Genomic DNA, 20,104 nt, shown 5'->3' on the forward strand with positions numbered 1-20,104 from the left:
CTGATGCAGCTTTTTCCAGAGCTCTTGTCTTTCCACATGTGCTACCTAGTCTAAAAATCTTCCTTTGCTAGCTACCTACACATGTGCAACTCAGAAGGTATATCCTAGATGTTACAGCAGGGTTTAATAGAGATACAGACTTGGCTTTACTAAGAAGAAGAGGTCATCATGTGAACGTAGATGAGATCAGCAGCGTTTAGTAAGTAAATAGCATGCGAGAAAATGCTCTGCAGGGAAAACTGTGAGAAGCCTCTACACTCAAGGAGCACAGTGAACTCAAGGAAAAATGGCAATGAAGGCTGGAGAACGGAAACCCCACTTGGTTTCAGACGCAATGTGTTGCTTGGGACAGCTATGCTCAGGTCGCAGGAAGACAATAAAGACCTCGGGCAAACATCTATTTGAACTATAGTTATGTTTTACTTGAAGAGTTATTCAGATATGCTTCTGTTACCACAACATCTACACAGGTTCTTCTCACCTCCCTTCATCTCGAGTCTTCTGTCAGTGCAGTTTGGGTGCAGTTTGCAGTCCAAGAACAACTATGGATTATTTTCTTGATCAATTATTTATGGCTATAAGTAATTAAGTAATAAATAATTTATGAAAATAAATAATTGAAAAATTAGTAATAATTACAATTCTTTTCTTTTTAGGTATTATGAGTTCTGTCTAAAAAGCATGACTTTAAGTCAGTAGAACACTTTTTATGATACTAATAATAACAAAATATGAATAATGAAAATTATAGTTTTGTTAAGTCGGTTTATTAGTGAACTATGTATGTGAAAAATTAACTTAATATGAAAAATTTACTTTCGGTGTATCAAATTTTAAGGGCAATCAAAGCTTAGTAGTAATCCACCTGACAAAAAACTTAGTTGTTCCCACATTTTGGCATAAGTAACCAGCCATCCATTAAATGTTTTTGCACTGAAGAACACCCTAATGCATTTGATAATATTTGAAAATACAGCTTATGTGGCAATAAAAATTGACAATGGTTTATTTTGTCAAAACTACGTAACCTATATATTGAGACATAGTAAAAATTTCCATATAGCAATAATCAAACCATTTGTTGTATATTGCATGGACCATATAAATTTAAGTATCATGATTTTCAAACGTGAGGTATATTAAAAACATCAGGTCTAAGAAAAGATCAAATGCTATTACACACATGCAAGTGCTTTGAAAATGGTAAGGCACTATAAAATATATCAAATAAGGTATGAAAGTAATATATACATATAAAAGAGAAACCAAATGTAGCTGCATTCTGCAAATGATGTAATGACTCTTGTTTGTCTAATTTGCATTTAAAAAAAGGCTGCTCATACGTTACAACAGCAGCTAAGTTTATAACAATTTTTCTTTGTTCTTGGCAAACAAAAAAAGGTTAAGAATTTGCAGACAAGTCTTGGCAAGGAGACACTATGATTCAGCTTTGCCAATCCCAGAGAGCTATGGTACACAGCTGGAAAATGTACGTAGGTTATGAACTTATTAAAGAAATTTCCATTAGTACTGCTAATCAGTACAGCTTCAAGTATTAATTGGGCCTTAAAAAGTATAACATATTTATCCAGTGTATCACTCTCCCTACCGGTTTGGGTGGTCTCTTTCTCCAAGCAGAAACATTATTTTGGTTGAACTAATGAAATAACATATCCTACCTAGTGAAATAACATATCTTTCCTGGGCCCTACTACATCTATCCCGTCACTTGGAATGCCACATTTTGTACTGTCAAAGGTGAACAAAGATGAATGTTTGTCCATCATAAAGCTCTTGCTTTATGACACAGGTTTTTGTGGTAAATATGAAGATGCTGTTCAGTACTTTGCCCTTAATTTTGATTCAAACATTTTTGCATCCAAATTCACTTATGGTTAGATTTGTATAAAGCAGATCCAGGAATTAACATTATGGAAGACTTAGAAAAGCTTCTAGATCATGTAGTTGGTTCCACACACCCTTCTCCCACATTTGACAGGCAAAGACTGAGTGCCAGTGAGACATTTCTCTAGGTCTGTTTCTAGGCCTTTAATTTAAATTTCTGTTGGAGAAATAATGATCACTTTTTCAACCCCAAAAGAGGTAAATGTTGCAAGAAGTTTCACTCCTGTTCCATTTTCTCACTTGCTGAGACAGGATGCATTTCCTCTTTGTCAGCTTGCCTCACAGCTCCAGATTCTTTTGTTCCTTATATGGAATGGTAACACTTGCTTAAACATGTTGTAGGACACTAATAAGAAGGAAATAAAAAGATTGATATGTATCACTACACACACACACACACACACGCACAGGCATACAAAGCCACACACACCATAACTTCAGAGAACCAAGCAAGAGAAAGAATTAGCCAAAACAAAATAAACGTTTATACATAACAGTCGACCACAATCTAGCATGTCTCTAGACTCATTAAAATGGCCTTATACACATCTTTTTTTGTCTATATTCAAATGTCTCAACTTTATTGTCTCAGTTTGTCACTACAGCTATAGCAAATAAATAAAAGCTAGAGTGACTTGATCTCAAATTACCTGAAACAGAGGCCCCAATACTCTTTTTTAAAATAGGGTTATTGTTCTATTTCTTTTTGTTGTTTTCAAATTGCAAGATAGATGCATGTTTGTTATAAGCAAATTAAAACAATATATGACCATGAAAAGGGGAGAATGGAAATTCTTCTCAATAAAGTATTCAACTGAGATTACCGGCCCCCCTCCCAGCAGAAGCATTTGCCATACCACAGAAGTAATAGGGCACTGACTGGGCTTAAGTTCGTAAGTGCCGAAATCAGTCTGCTTGGCTTTAGTTCCTGTTTGACCACTTAACTGTGTGGTCTTGAATGAGTTAGCTAACTTTTCTGTGCTTCACTTATACCACCACCCAAAAGCATGAAAAAAATATATTTGTCATGGGGGCTGGAGAGATGGTTCAGTGGTTAAGGCCACTGGATGCTCTTGTAGAAAAATTGGGTTCAGCTCCCAGCACCCACATGGCAGCATCCATAATTCTAGTTCCAGGGGATCCAACGTCCTTTTCTGACTTTTGGTGAGGGCATTGCACATCATGGGTAACATACATACAGGTAATACACTCAAGTAAAATAAAATAAAAAATAATAAATATTACATATATATGCCATATAAAATTGCAATTTGGAATAAATGAAATAATAGCACTCAGAAGAATAAGCACTCAGTACATGTTGGGTATTATTATCAGATGTTTTTGAAATTCAAGCAAAAAGATAAACAGTAATAAAAATATCAAAGATTCTGCAAGCAATTTTTGTGACCCTAATGCTGCTAGAAGTTTTCATTGTGTTATTCTACTAGGCCATGCCAAATTAGTTTACATTTTTATAAGCACTTCTAATTGTGTAAATTAAATAACCTATATCAAAGTATTTTAAAAGTAAGCATAATTTTTGAAGTAATTAAATTTATTTTTATCATAGAAGAATATTGACCATATATGTTTGCTTTTGTATCTAAATAGAAGCTTCTTTCCATTAGTATTTCAGTTCCTCTAAAATGGTTTGCAGTCTCCTTCCGGACATGGCATCATCCAGCATAGCCTGCCACTGTCCTAATTCCTGGACTATGTAGGAGAGCAACACAGGCTAAGGCATCCCTGTGGTAGCAACACCTCTTGTCACATTGCACCCCCTACTTGGCATGAGCTGGACAGTAAAGCCCAACATGAAGTCATCAACCCATCGTGCCACCTGAGTCTAATCCCACTAGTTCTGGTTCTGCCTGCTTTGCCTAGCTTCCCAGCATCTAGGGCTCTGCCCTCTGTGTTAGGGACACAGCTCCCTAGTCTATGAATATCAACCAATCTCGCATCTGAGCTGAGATTTTTATTAGTAGAGAGTCGTCATTGTATCAGTGAGTCCATTTGACTGACTCACACACAAGTCATTGTAGCTCAGTTGGCAAACCCTAGTCTATACATATCAATGAGAATGTGCTCAAAGGTCAACAACTCAAAGGGCTTAAGATACTGTAACTTCTGCTGCTTCTTTTCTGAATGAAACATATCTGCATAATCAGGGCTAAGCATAAATGCAGATCTGATCAGAAGTGTCTGAGAAAACAAAGAAGGAGAACCTTTGATGGAGCATTTCAATTAGCAGCAATTGCCTACTCATGGGAACTTCTATAAGATCTGTTCTTTATTCTGATTCACGTGTGTGTGTGTGTGTGTGTGTGTGTGTGTGCGTGTGTGTGTGTGTGCTGCCACATGTGTGCAGGTGACTGCAGGTTTCAGAAGGCATCAGAGTCCCTGGACCTGGACTTGTATAGGTGGCTGCGAACTGCATGACTGAACCCATGTCTTCTGCAGGAATGGTAAGTGCTCCCAACCACAGAATCATCTTTCCAGCCCCCTCATGGATATTTTTAAGGAGTCTATAATTCAGAAATTGTGTGTATCTATGTAGATGGCTGTGTGGATATTGTGTGTGATGTGTGTTTAAAGAGAAACAGTGAGACATGGCCTGTGAAGCTTGGTTATTGATACATTTGTTGATAAAAATCTGTTGTGTATATATACATGTCTGTAATGGGTGAATATGAGCAATGTACAGTGGTGCTTACATATGAAAGGGCTATAAAGAAAACCATTATGTTGAATGCTTACTAAATTTAATAATAATTAGTATTATAATTATAATAAAAAGTTGGACAGCCCAAGCTGGTCATTTTGCAGCTGAGGTGGGAAGGTTGCTGAACCCAAGTATCCATGACCAGCCTGGGTAACATATTAAGACCCTGTCTTTAAAAAGAAAGAAAAATAAACGGTCAGTCCATGTTCTTTTGTAGCCCTCGATCTACACCTGAAAGTGTACCTCACTTCTCAGAATGCTTCCAGTTTGGTATCCTAGAGAAGCTATTTACTCTCTGTATAATAGTGATCTTACACAACAGTCAGGTTCACTCAGAATAACACCACTTTGGCATAGGGATTATTTTGAGCAGAAGGCAATGGAAACCAAATGGATCCAAGAAGAGTTCTCTGTCCTGCTCATGTGTACCTGAAAGAGGGACATAACGTTTCCCCTTGAGGAAGTTAGCCTTTGCCCCACCGAACCAGGAAGAAAAACACAACTCTTTTTTCCATCAAAGATAGGGAGTCAACACCTAGAAGAGTTTGCATACATAAACCTTACTAAAAATAATGGTCGTCTTTCATTAGTTTCTAGGTGTATAATTCCTGTTACTTCCCCACATTTTTATATTCTCTGAAGCCAAACTCTCTTTTCTTTGCTAAAAGGGTTCATATACCCCACTAACCCATCTACTTCAAGTTTGACTTCCTTTTTATGAATTCCTGTGCTAATGTAGATTAAAACAAGAAGGCTTCTCCAGATAACCTGTCTTTTGTTATTCTAAATTGTAGGCCCCCAGGGAAAGTTTTTCTTCTCCTGGAGCTTTTGACAAAGATGGGATAGGCTAGAATTCCCTCTTTGTTCTGGGGTCTGTAGCTGAGATCTGAGGACCTCTGTCAAAGTCAGCAAAGATAAGAACTTTTTACCATGTCAGTTGTTTAGATACCAGCAGAGTCTGATCATGTGAGAAAGCGGTTAGTCTTTCTTTGCTTTTCCTTTCCAAATTTAGATTGGCAGGAGAAAACATTTCTAAGGACCAGCTCTTTGGGTATTGTGGCTCTTGTGATTTTTGGCTCAAGGACATTTGTTTGAATTCTTTTCCTCCTAGAGATAGCTGCTGTTTTTACTTCTTTACTACCTTCGGTGTTGTCCTAAGGAGGACCGACGTAGGACTGGAAGTATGTTGTTCCAGCCTGCCTGCCAGACTGGTAAGTTTAAGGTTCTCATTGCATTGGCTCCCTCCTTGACACAGGTTGCTGAGGCTCGCCAGCAGGAAAGCCAGATGAAGCCCCCCTTTCTGCTCTGGAGCTTGTCTTACAGCTGCTGGAGAGATTTCTGCCTCCATGTGTTATTGTTTCCTGCTGAGGGCAGTTTACTGATCGTGAGGTGGTTAGGGAATAAGCACAGGAAAAACTTTCAGTCTACTTGAGCTCTACTCCCTTATTACTGTTGAGAATCATCTGCCAGTGTTGGAAGAGAAGTCTGGTTGGGGGTGTTTACTGTCTAAGGGAGGCTGAAGACACAAGTTTTCACAAACACTCTTTCTACCGCTTGTGACGAGGGTCTTCTCTCTATCTGTCTTTCCCGCCTCTTCTTCTTTCCCTCTCAACCTTGTTCTGTTTCAAGGCAAGGTTTTACTATATAGTTCAAGCTGGGTTTTAAACTTAGGCTTCTCCTGCCTGTCAACCTCCTAGGTATCCTGCCACACTTTTGCCTACCTTCGGAGATGAGTTTGGATAACAAGACTGAATCTTCCATGTCTTCTTTGGGGAGATCTCCCGAGTCCTTTTTAAAGCATTAAAAGGCTAACACCAGCACTCAGGGGGCAGAGGCAGGGTGGATCTGTGTGAGTCTGAGGCTATTCTGGTCTACATAGAGAGTTTCAGGCTACATAGTAAGACCCAGACTCAAAAAGAAAAACAAAACAAAACCCACAAAATAAAATCCCCAAACAGAAAGGCCTATTTGTTTTGAGGCATAAAAGGCTTACTGAATTTGAGTTACATTTGGAACATCTACGTCATCACTGGCCTGATGATGATGCCTTGATTTGGAAAGCGTTTATATCTAAAAGAGCATCAGAGTTCTCACACTAGATAAATGTCCTACTGGTATCTAAGGGGGGCTCAAATTGAAAGATGGAAAAAATTCATAACTTAGAACCTTAAAGATTTCTTTAACAGCACATGCCTTTAATCCCAGCACTCCAGAGACTGAGGCAGAAAGATCTCTGGTCTATATAACAAGTTCTAGGCCAGCCAGGGCTAATTTTGTTTGCTTAACAAAATTAAAGAGGCATTTGGTGAGATGGCTGAGCAGGTTAAAGATGCTGGTCCTTGCCACCAAGCTTCTGAGCCTGAGTGTGAATCCTGTTCCCCATATGGCAGATGGAGAGAACCAACTCATCTCCACATGCAGGTCATGTGCTCCTTGCTCACACATGGAGTAAATTACCAATGCTATAAAAAAATTTAAAGAACAGAAATCAGATATATAAAACAGAAATTTTAATCTACATACATGATTTATAATTGCTCTCTACCGATTTCAAATGCCTGCTCCACAAAGCTGGATGAAGCAGGACAACTGGGAGGGGGGTTTCAGGTAAGGGGAGGGATTCGGGGTTTCATTTTGCTGTTGTTTTGTGAAGCTTTTCCTTTTTTCAGACAAGGTCTCACTATGTAGCCCAGGCTGGCTTGAACTCACTACACAACCCAAGTTGGTCTAAACACAAAACAGTCTTTCTTCTCAGCCTCCTTAGTTTTGAGGGATTTGTGCCACTATCTCTTGTGGAATTTTTGTCTTGATGTCTTGTTTTATTTTGCTGTTTTCTTCTGTGCTGGGGATGGAAGCCAGGACTTCAAGCCTGCTGGGCTAACAGTCACTACTGTACCACATCTTTCAGGTTGACTTTTAGGTTTTAATGGAGAGCTATGACCAACTTTTGTGAGTGGTCATTGTCATTGAGTTACTTTTCCCTTTTATAAACTGGAACCCACCTTCTTTCTATCATGGTTCCAATTTTTCCTACTGTTGTGACTTGACATTACCAAGAATTAAAACTGGTCTTTTCCTAAAGCCCTGCAAACTCAAGCCAGAAGACTTGATATAACCTCAGTTATCTCAATAGTTTAGGTCATTGGAGAACATATTCTTTCACACCCCAGGAAATATCTATGGTTCTATTATCTTTAACCTTCGCCTTAAATTCTTCAAGGTTAGCATTTTGAAATCTTGTCTAGCTGTCACATGGACTCAGAAACCGTTTTAATACCTACTCCAACCATTAATCATTGTTTTCTTGTGTTTCCACAGAAACACCGCTTGTAAGGGCTTAGTTGCTCATACAACATCAGGCCAAAGGTCAGCAGCGTCCAATTTCCACCTGCATTCCACTGCTGACCCGCTGGATCCTGTGTCAGTGTTGGGAGACTGCTTATGGTTGTTGCAAAAGCATGCTTCAGTTCGCTCCTTTCTGCTCATCTATTCTTGTTCGTAACCATTTCTTCTCCCCCCTTGAAGATCCGCCTGTCAACTCTTTCCAAACCCACTTACATAGCCTCTGCTGAGTGAAACTTCCAAAAGTTTCAGATGGGGAGAAGTCATCAGGATCGCATTAGCTAGCTTCCACTGTGGCATTAAAGATTATTTTGAGCAGAAGGCAATGGAGAAAGTCAAGGTGAAGTGTAAGTCACCTGTCTGTCCTTTCCTCCTGTGCCTGAGAGCAAGAAAGGAATTTCCCTTTGAGGAGTGTGGGCCGTCCACCAGGAACAGAAAAGCAACTTTTAATAAAGACAGGAGGGCTGCATAAAGGTGAGAGAGCACAAACAGTCCTCACTAAGTGTATCCCTCATCTCTTTGAGCTTGCCCATATATTTTCTAGTACGTTCCCACGAATCGTCTTCCTTTGACTCTTTTTTCATATGCGTGAAGAAAGGATGGTAAGAATCCCATTTTTGTCACTTTATTTGAGTTTCGTCTGTTTTCTGAAAACTCCCCAGTACAAATACACACATTAATAAACAATTGTATGTTTCTTCCTCCATTGTATTTTTCCTTTGTTAGTTGAATTCAAAGTTCTCCGCTGATGAAATTAAGAGAGACATTAAGAGAGGAAAACTGTTTCCTCCTCAGCAGCTCCTCGCATGAGCCTCTATCAGAAGTGTTAGTTTTCTGGACCAGAACAATGCCAACTGTTTGGATAACTGGATTTGGGGGTTCTGTGAACAAATGTTTAAAACTGCAGAAATATAACTATCTAAATGATAAAAATTAATAATTATGCTGAATTTCAATTCTCCATAGTTTGAATGTTCTTTTATAGACTCGGATATTTCTATTAAATTCCATGTAATAAGACTCAACTTTAGCAAACCCAATTCTAAGAGTTAGGAGAGCTGGAAAGCTAAGCATCTGAGCATCAAAGCACTGGAACAGACGACGTAGGCTCCATGCTGAATTCAGTCTTATTAGCTATGTGATTCTGGACAACTTATTACTTCTCTAAATTTCTATTCCTAGATATAAAGGAGAGTGAGAATTTATACCTGATTTTCATATACTGAAAAATCCCAGTAAGGATCAGGTGAGATGTATACATTTAAGAGCCTTTGGGTTTACTGATGAAGTATTAAGTAGAGTTCACTTTTGTACTTAAACTTAGATACTACTAATAATGAAGCCAATGGGTCCAAGTGCACAGAATAAAGCATGAAATACTGTGAGATGAACCAAATGGGAGAAAAGGTCACACACCTTGGTTAACGGCCCCCTGCCTGCTCCATCTAATTCGAGATTAAATCTCCTAAATGATAGCTAAAATGTTCTGGGGCTTTCTTTGCTGAAATAATCAGATAAAATTCAGTCTGGTAGAACAGCAAAGCTATTTTTTTCTAACTTCTGTTGTCTCATTACTCACTGGTTAAGGGAAGAGCTGTTAAAAAACAAGGGAAGCCTGCTAAGAAGATTGATTTTATGTTGAGGAATCTTACTAAAATACTCAGGAATTTTTTTTTTTTTTTTTTGGCCTTTTTGAGACAGGATCTCCCTGTAGCCCCAGCTGTCCTGGAACTCACTATGTAGACCAGGCTGGCCTTGAACTCACAGGGATCCACCTGCCTCTGCCTCCTGAGTGCTGGGATTAAAGGCGTGTGCCACCATGCCAGTCAATACTTAAGAAATTTATGGAAAAACAACACATTAAGTGAAAACTTTCATTTTTCTGTTACCAGTGAGTGAAAACTGCCAGGTTTACACCACGGTTCCTTGCAAAGCTTCTGGAGGAACCTTCTTTAACTGGTCTGGCCTGTGGCCAGACCAACGAGATGCGGTGATTCTGTTTCAAAATAATTGGCCCAATGCACTACATCAAAAAGATCTGAAAAATCAAAGAAAGCAATCCGAGAGTGGGATAAATGGGACTGAGAAAGTCATTGTGAGGCAAGAGTCCACAGTGACAGTCCCTACAGTTCTATTACCTACCAACGGTTTCCATATTGAAGCAAAGAACCGGAGGGACACAGACTCACAGAAGGAATGGAAAATAATTGTTTTGTCTGTGCCATTTCTTATGGGTTTTTTTGTTGTGTTTCAAACGCTTAAGGGATACCTGATAAGAATACAATCCATTCCTACACAGGGAGTTCTATATCGAACCAGAAGCTTACATTCTACTGTGAATATTGCATTGAAAGGTTTGGGAATAGGGTATACATTATAAACTACTGAGGACACTGAGGTCTAGTACACAGAGGTAAAGGAAAGCTGAATAATCATTCACAGTTGCCCGGAGCAAGAATTCAGTTTGAATAAGTCTGCATAGAACCTTTACTAAACTCCTGCTTTTATTAAGAACTGTAACTTTCACTTTTATTTTTGTGCATGTATTTTCTAGGTCCTACGGAATGGGCCCAGGGTTTGTGCATGCTAAGCGCGTGTTCTAACACTGAGCTATGTAGCCAGCCCTGATTTTCACTTTTATATTGGTTTCTATTGCCTCTATCTATCCACTTAGTTTTCATAAATAATCAAGGAACGAAATTACTTTCATTACTTTGTTAAGTTTGTGATTGCAGAACAATCACAATTGATGGAAAGAATAGAAACATTGCTTGATCTTTCCGCGTGTGGGTGAAGTCCTTTGCTCTTTTCATCCTGGTAGAAATAAAATATATATTACTATAATGGCTCATTTTTCAAAATTACATTATGAGCATTTTAAAAAGAGCAGGTTAAGCCGGGAGTGGTGGCACACACCTTTAATCCCAGCACTTGGGAGGCAGAGGCAGGTGGATCTCTGTGACTTTAAGGCCAGCCTGGTCTACATAGTGAGTTCCAGGACAGCTGGGGGTACAGGGAAACCCTGTCCCTATCTCAAAAAGACCAAAAAAAAGAAACACAACTCCAAAGATGTATTTAGCTTCTGAAATAGAGATCTTAAGACAAACATTTCACTGGCACATGCTTTAATCCTGGGATTCTGGAAGCTAAAGCAGTAGATTCACCAGTTGGAAGAGCAGGCTAAAATAGGATGCTTAGTTTAAAAACTTAGTACTGTCATGAGTAGGAACATCTATGGGAAAAATACAGCAAATAAATATATAAGGAACGATCTCTGCTGGGATAATAATAGATCATATTTTTATATATTACTGTATGTGTATGAGGGCATTACCTGCATGTGTGTAAGTGCACATGTGTTGTTCAATGCCCAAGGAGGTCAGAAAAAGGCATCGGATTCCCTGGAACTGGACCTACAGATGGTTGTTATCTGCCATGTGGGTGCTGGGACTTGAACCTAGATCCTCTGCAAGAGCAGTCACTGCTCTTAACCACTGAGTCATCTTTTCAGTCCCAATAATGGATTATCACTAGTCCATGGTAGTTTCCAAATTTTTACAACAGGCATGTGTTACTTTTATCATCAGAAAAAGAAAAAAAATACATTTATGTATTTATTTGTGACAAGTCCTCATTTTGTGTAGTCCAGCTGGCCTGACATCCATGAGCATCCTACTTCCGCTCCCTGAGCGCTAGGATCACTGCACTGTCATTCCAGGCAAGAAGTTAGCTTTATAGGGAAGTCTATAAATATGCATTTTAAAGGCAGGAGCCAGTTCTGTTCATCTTTGAATTCTTCACAGTACAGTGTAATTGAGACGTGTTCTATTATTACAAAAACCACTTAATTACAACACAGGCTTTGCTGTGAACAAGTGATTAAAAAGAATAGCTATTACAAAGTGTGGTGCTTACTTATTAGCAACATAAAAACATCTTTCTGTGTTTCCCCTTCCATTATTTTATCATTTCCTTGGGAAAACCTTTAACATTTATTCTTCCTATAAAGTGATGTATTTTATAACCATAGAATCTCAGGATGAGAAGGGACCTTTAAGACTGTCTTTTCTAACATCATCTGGAGTCACCCAACTGGAACCTTAAATCCTCTAACAATTGGGAACTCATTACCTTTCAAGTCAGTTCATCCTTGCAATTTTCAGCAAAGTTAACAGCAAAATCCTTGGTCTGTTTGCATTTGTTTAAAAAAAATGCTTGAGAGAAAAAAGATGCTTGGAATGGATTTTGTTTTATTTTTAATAATGGTCCACTCCAATAAACCCCCAAAACAGCTGAGGCATGATAATTACCACATGTAAGATTCTAGGATTGCAATTTCACATGAAACATTTACAAAGATGTATGTAACAGTGCCCATTTGAAATGTATTATCTTCTAGACTACTTGTTTTTTTTTTAACTGGATGTCTAAGATGATGTAAGCTTCCATTCTGTACAAGAATCACTACCCTTATTTAGTTTCCAACACAGAAGAAAGAGCTGAACTCGAAATATAAAAGGCAGCTTTGGGGAAGGTTTATTTGGAGTTATTTATTCTTTTCTGGGATTGGAAATGCTTGTGGGGAGGGACCATTCTCACAGTGAGCTGGGGGTAAGGAGCTCAAATCTGCAGTTCTCCTTCTCTATGCGCCTCAGAATCTTCCCTTGTCCTAATGGGCTGAGAGTCACTAGTCTTCTGTCTTATCAGATTCTTTGAGCACAATGACCCAACCGAGAAAAGAAGCTCTTGCCTACAATGGAAATCTGAAGCTCTTTTGTTTCTTCAGTACTTAATTCACAGAAAGACTCTTAATTACCCCCACTGAGAAAGAGTGGTAAGGTTGCACCTGAAAATCACTTGCAGTAGGACTTTCAAAAGTGATGCAGCAAGCCAACGTCTGTCAGTTCAATGCTGGATACAAACATTGTTTTAATTAGCACTCTGTCTATATCTTATTTTTATTTTTCATGCTAACATGTTTCCAGACACACTTCAAACTCTTCCTAATATTGTTGACTGAAAGCCCAAATAATTCATCCCCATAACACTAACCCTGCACTGAAAAAGAATGAAAACAGGATATTTAATAAAATGATGTCTAAGACTGTGGCAGGAAGTTCTTTTTGATGGTTTTCTGTTAGCATATATTAATTATACATAATAATAGGTTTCATTATGACATTTTTCTACATATACATAACATATCTTGATCATGTTCACCCCCTATTCACAAATGGTTCTAAGAAACTAAGGCTGATGAGAGTGTGAGGGGCAGGATGTCAAGAAATGAAAGACCAAGATGAACACAGATGTTATTCAACACGGACAAAAAACAAGTTTCCTTTAGAACATGTCTTCAGTTCATGAGCTTTCCTCTCACTATAAAGTCCTTGTATTTGAGTTTGTTTTCTTGAAAAAGAAAAGGTCTTGGGGCTGGAGTGAAGGATCACTTGTTAAGAGTACCAGCTGTTCTTACAGAGGACCTGGGTTCAAGTCTCAGTACCCACATGGCAGCTAACAACCATCTGTAACTCCAGTTCCAAGGGATCCCATGCTCTCTTCTGACTCCCCTGGCACTGAAGGACATAGGTGCACATACACACATGCAGGCAATACACTCGTACATATAAAATAAAAATATTTTTTTTAAAAAAAAGAAAAGATCTATCCTAAATTCCTCAAGAACGTCTGTCTATAGCATGACAGACAATCAGTCCTTGAAGTGTTTCATTGATAAGTGCCACAACTCAGATCTGGAGCATTCTGGCGGAGATTTTGTATGTGATATGTTTGTTCTTCAGGAAAAGGAGAAAGGAAGGAGGAGGGAGTGGGGGAGCAAAATTTAGGGAAAAATACTGAAAACAAAGTTGCAAAACTAATGTCATACAGGTCAATTGAAAATAAACCTACCAGGCTCCCAGGCTCTAATCCAACGTTGTGAACCAGCGAGTAAATAACTCAATCCCACAGGCTTTATTGGACACCAGAAGTTTGTCGTCAGCATTGTGCTAGGTCCCAGAGAGCAGTAAAGATGATCTGTCATCCCTGACCGTTTGGGAAGAAAATCACTGTTTTATATCTTAACTAAAGCTTTCTTGTCTCAGCTAAATAAAAATTTTGGAGCAGTGAAAGTGAAATAATTATTAGAATTCCATACACTAATGTAAATTATGGAAAGCACAAAGCATTGCACTCTGATAGTTCCTCTTTGCAGCATATTTGAATTGACACCCATAGAGAACTTAGGTTAGTTTCCAGCATTTCAGAGACCAGGCTGTGGTAAAAGCATAGGAGAATAACACCTCACCATCTCATCATCAAATAATCAAACCCAAATTCAGTCCCCTTGGGGACCCCTCTCACTCAAGAAACACTATGGGGAAGTGATTAAAGTTCATTATCAAAGATAATGATAGCAAGTTCCTACCAAAGACCCGGGTGTGTTAGGGTGGGTCTTCCACTAGGCAAGTGGTAACTTGAGACTGGTTTCCATGAATAAGATTCCTAGGGATTCTTGTGGATGCACTGTAGAGAGCACGTTCCCTCAGCAGGTATGCCAACAATGTGTAAGTTACTTTTATATCATGGTGCCCTTAAGAAACAACTCAAGGGAGGAACAGATTGCCGGGGAGGGAGCTCACAGGTACAGAGAGTTTCACACATGACAGGTAGGGTATGGCACAGCAGCTCAGTTCTCAGAGCATGTGGTAGAGGCTGTTCACCTCACAACAGCAGAAAATAAAGAACAGAGGCATAGCATTCAAAACACCACTCCTAGTGATACATTTCTGGCATCTCGGTCCTACCTCCCAATGGCATCACAGTTTTAAAGCTGGCACTATCATCTGGGAAATAAGCCTTCAAAGCATGAGGCTGTGGGATCATTCAGGCCCACACTACAGATGGCCCAGCCTGGCTGCATTCTAGACCAACTCTTGCCTATTCGATTCATGCTAGGAACACAGAGATAACAGGATTGAAGGGAAGTGAAACTCCTCCTTTACTTATACAAGTGAGTGTTCTGCCCATATGCTCCTGGTCTTGGAATCAAATAAATCTGTTTACTCCCACTATTCTTAGACTATTTAAGAAGTAAAGCATCCTTTTCTACATTGTAGGAGTGATTAGGAAACTTACTTAAATAGTAGTTTTTCACAAGCAAAGCAGAATAATATATTCAAATAATTAGCCCCTTGAATTCTTGAATATATCCTATTTGTGCTATAATAAAATGAGTTTTATTTTCCTATAATTTGGTTCCTTATGATCTGTCCAAAGATACTAATTTGAGAGACTAGGAGAAGTTTCTATAGTAACTAAAGTAATTGTGTTGATATTCAGTAATTGATCATCTTTATAGGTCAGATAGTATATTAGATCTTTTGTTAAATTTTTGATTGAATTTTTGAGACCCTCATACAATATAAATTGATGATATTTAGAGCCCCTCTTTGATCCGCACTGCTCCCCTGCCCCATTTCAATATACTCCACTATGTGTACAATATGGCCTATAGATTTGTGTCCCACATATCCCTCAGCGTGGATTCATCCATTAGAGCCTGGTCAAACTACCAAGAGTCCCACACCTGTAAGAGACTGTCTCTCCTCCCCCAGCAGCCACCAGATGCCAAAAGTTCCTTAGGTTGAGTTGGAATTTCTTACCCAATTCCCCGTGTCTATACTGGGATTTTTGTCTGGTTTGAGCTTGCATGGTACTTGTAATATTCTAGATCTTTTAGGGATTTCTTTTCCCACCTCATCCTCCAAGATTTCTGTGAGGTAATTATCGCAAGGCCCATTGTAGGGATTGTTCAGAAAGGCTTGTAACTAAGATCAAGCAGTCACTCCCTAACATTAAGGAAGAGAAAAAAGCCAGTGCCCTCAGAACATTTGCAAATGTTAACCCTTGAAATGAAACGTTGTAGGTTATTCTGATACACATTTTACAGGCACATCAAAAGCAAGAGACCCTGCCTCACAAGAAGTAAAAGGCAAGGTCTGACGCGTGAGGTTGTCCTCTAACCTCCTCATGTGCACCGTCGCATGTACACATCCACACTCACACCCACAAACATGCACACCCACGTGCACATAAAAATTCCCTTTATGAAAAGAAGATTGGTGACTGGGAGCAAAGTTGCAACAGTGGTACAGAATGGACAAGCCGAGACCCACACGAGGCGGACAAGTACCTCACGGCTAGGGCAGATCAGCGGCATGCACGCTTTCCTTTCTGAACACTTGACTTTTCCTTTCAGACATGCGAAGGAAAACAAGGAACTGAGTAAGAACCATTCGTAAAGAAATGATAAAATAAAACAAACCTTGAAAGCAAAAAGGATGCTAAATTTTTCAAGACAAATGAATTTGGTTTCTTCAGGTCTTTGAGGCTTTAATTGTCCATGGGCTCTGATATGACCTTTCTTCCTGTGAGCACGTGTGAGAGAAGTTAAGTTCCTGCTTCAGTTCCGGCCAAATTATACCAAGAGTGCTACATACATCCTGGGCACTGAAAGGGTGTGGTCCAATTGTTAGATACCTCAGGAATCGCCAAGGCTGGTGTGAACAGCCCTCTCAGTCATGACCTAGCACCTACTCATTATTCTTAGGCAGCAGCTGTGAAGTCTGAGCACTCATCAAAATCAAGTAGAGAGCTTGTTGAAGCAAACGTTTCTGCCTCTGATCCATACGTTTGTGGTGTGCAGAAGCCCAAGAATTCACAGTCTTAGCAACAACTTCCCAGGTAGAGCAATACTGCCTGAGAGAAACTGAGAACCACTTCCCCATAGGCACATACAATTTCAGTGTATTTACAGCTCCGAAGTCACAAGTGAATGAAGACGGACAAGTCTTTCAATCAGACTCCAAATAAAATTTTTGGAAGAGTTCTGAAACATTAATCTCTTAAATATTAAAGTCCTGGTGATGACAACATTTTGAATGAGCCAACACTTGGCTATGTTTTCCACCGACACATTTGCCAACTATTGTTCAATGAGTATGAGTTATTGACTTAAACATTTACCTTCCATGATTTACTATCTTTTCAGTTCTAGGCTCATACACTCTATCTTCTTCCTAACTAGAAAAGTGCCTACAGGACTCCCTACAAAAGCTGTTATCCAAGCGCTGGGCCAGATCCTGGTGTTGCTTTGAAGTGCTGCTGCACCAGATGTTACAGATCACTGTGGTATCTCGGGCCCTCCCCTTTGCCCACGGTATTTGCACTTCTGCCTTCCTACTTCATAGATCCTGTAGTTAAGAAATCATCCCTGCACAGTTCAGGAGACATTCAAGCTTTGTCTTGCTGGATATTTCACAAATGGTCAGAGGAGAACGACCGGTCGCCCCCATGGCTTCACTTGCTCACAGGTTCAAGTTCTATGTTAGGATCACAATTCCAAGGGGATTCCTTCCCATTCGCAGTCCTCCATGAATCCCTGATTTGCTTTGGCAATCCACTCACTCAAGTGGAAACTCCAAATGCTGCCTATTTAGTCATGAAATTGAATTCTTTATCATTTAGTAATGTTCATATGGGGTGTTGAAATGCACAAAGACCAAATTAATCACATTGTATGTTCTTTTTTTAAAAAATACTTTATTTTTTAAATTTTATTTTATTTTTTAATTTTATGTGTGTGAGTGTATTGCTTGCATGTATGTAAGCGTACCCATGTTGTGCAATGCCATGGAGATCAGAAGAACGCTTTGGATTATTATTTTTATTTTATGTGTCTGAGTGTATTGCTTGCATGTATGTGAGTGCACCCAGGTCGTGCAATGCTGCGGAGGTCAGAAGAGGGCTTTGGATTACCTGGAACTGGAGTTAAAGATGGTTTGGACCCACCATGTGGGTGCTGGGAATCGAACCCGGGTCCTCTGCCAGAACAGTCAGTGCTCTTAATGGCTGAGCCATCTCTCCAGCCCCACATTGCATGTTCTTACACAGAACATTAGAAAGGTGGGTAAAACACATCTTTCAGGTACCAAAAGTTTTAGGGTATTGAAAATGAGATGAGAGCTTGAGTTGTTTTTGTTTTTTTTTAAATATTTTATTTGTTTATTATTTTTATTTATGTGTATGCATGTATTGCCTGCATGTAGGTAAGTACACCCATGTCATGCAATGCCTGTGGAGGACAGAAGAGGCTGTCGGACCCACTGGAACTGGAGTTACAGACAGCTGCCATGTGGGTGCTGGGATTTGAACCCGGGTCTTCTGCAAGAACAGCCAGTGTTCTCAACCACTGAACCACCTCTCCAGCCCCATTGAATTTTTAATTGTAGGTTTTTAACTGTAGGTGACAATAATGAAAAGACCGAAGCAATAAAATCTGAGTGACTGAAATTTTGTCCACTGCAAAATATTTGGATGAAATCACAGAAGACCGTATTGTTGGTCATTCTAGAAAGAGGCTCTGGGGTTAAAACAAACAGCCCCAAAGCAGGGAACCATAGAGAAGAACCTGCTGCTAGTGAATTAGCCAGCGGGATGCTTTTCGGTTAGGGTGGGAGTAATCCACCACCACGTGGTGCTATAAGCAACCATGGTCTCCAGAAATCCGCCTTCGGATGGAGCCTCACAATGAGGACCAGGAGCTGCCTTTGAAACCTCCCGCACAATCTCATGCCTTCAAAACAGACCTGTCACGGATGAGTGAAGGCTGCATGCAATGTTTCTGCAGCCATCTGCTGAGGAATCTTCATTTGACTCTGCTTGAAAGGGACTGGTAACGAGCTTCCTGAGTAGACATCCTGTGCTTAAGAAAGCCTTTAGACCCAAGTGTTTAGAGAAATACCCTGATCCACAGAAACCAGACTGCCTTCTGCAGCACATGCTGCCTGTCTAGCTTTTCATAGTTCAGCTTTGCCAATGGCCCTGCCAGACTGACTGAGATCCGGGACACAGGGCTGCAGGCAGTAAGGACCCAAGGACAGAGAGCTGCTCATGTCATTTGTTCTTGGATTTCTAAAATCAGTTGGTTCTTACCTAAGCACTAAACATTTCCTCCTGGAATGAAATGTTAAGTTTTGGAAGGAAAATCAGGCTGTTGGAAAGAACCAGAGTGTTATTGATCAGTTTTTCCCTTTGTATGTCACTAGAACATACAGTGTGGGGCTGGAGAGGTGGCTCAGTGGTTAAGAGCGCTGGCTGCTCTTGCAGGGGACCTAGTTCTTTCCCAGCACTAATATGGCAAATAACAACCATTGGTAACAGCAGTTCTACGGGATCCCACGCCCTCTTCTGTCCTAGGTGGGCATTGTAAGAACAGATGCACCTGAAGGCATGCAGGCAAAACACTCAAACACATCCAATTAAGTAATTAAATGAAAACTAATTTATTTTTAAAAAGACACGCAAGGTTGAATAAATAGAAATAGTTGCAGTTCTCTTTCGTGGTACTCCGTATACCCCCAAGAACAGAAACTCCGCTGTGAGCAGGGCTAAAGTCACCCTGAGTCTTTCTGTCACACATTCGCTGGTAGCTTCCATCCAAAATACTGCTTATCTTTTTATTTTTGTCTGAAATTTGAAATACTGCATACACCTTGTGGTAGAGAATATCCGAGTGAGATTCTGTGTGTTTTGTTGGTAGCAAATGAAAGTCAAAACAGTGACGTTTTTGTTTGCTGATGATGTTTATTTGATAATAATGAACTCTAGGGTAAGTAAGAAAAAGCGTCAGTTCTTTGTTAGTACCAGATTTTTCTTATTCACATGAGTAGCATGAATCAGGCAACTGCTATTGACCAGATCTAGAGGAAGGAAAGATAGTTGAGAGTCGACCTTAAATTTCAGTAACTCTGGAGTGCTGAAAGAGCTGGCCCAGTGGTAAGAATGCTTGCTGTGCAAACATGAAGACCTGAGTTCAGATCCCCAGAACTCATGTAAAAAGATGGGACTTGTCGCACACATCTATAACCTCAGCACTACATGGGGAGGAGGCTGGAGGATCACAGGGTTTGATGGTCACCAACTGAGTTCCAGGTTCAGTAAGAGGCTCTTTCTCAACAAAAGTAGACACAGCATGATAGAATGTGACACCCAGCATCCTTCTCTGGCTTCTGGAGGGACAGTCACACACACACACACACACACACACACACACACACACACCACCACCAC

This window comes from Nannospalax galili, unplaced genomic scaffold (genome assembly GCF_000622305.1).
Source record: "Nannospalax galili isolate Female #2095 unplaced genomic scaffold, S.galili_v1.0 scaffold680, whole genome shotgun sequence".
Classification (NCBI taxonomy): Eukaryota; Metazoa; Chordata; class Mammalia; order Rodentia; family Spalacidae; genus Nannospalax; species Nannospalax galili.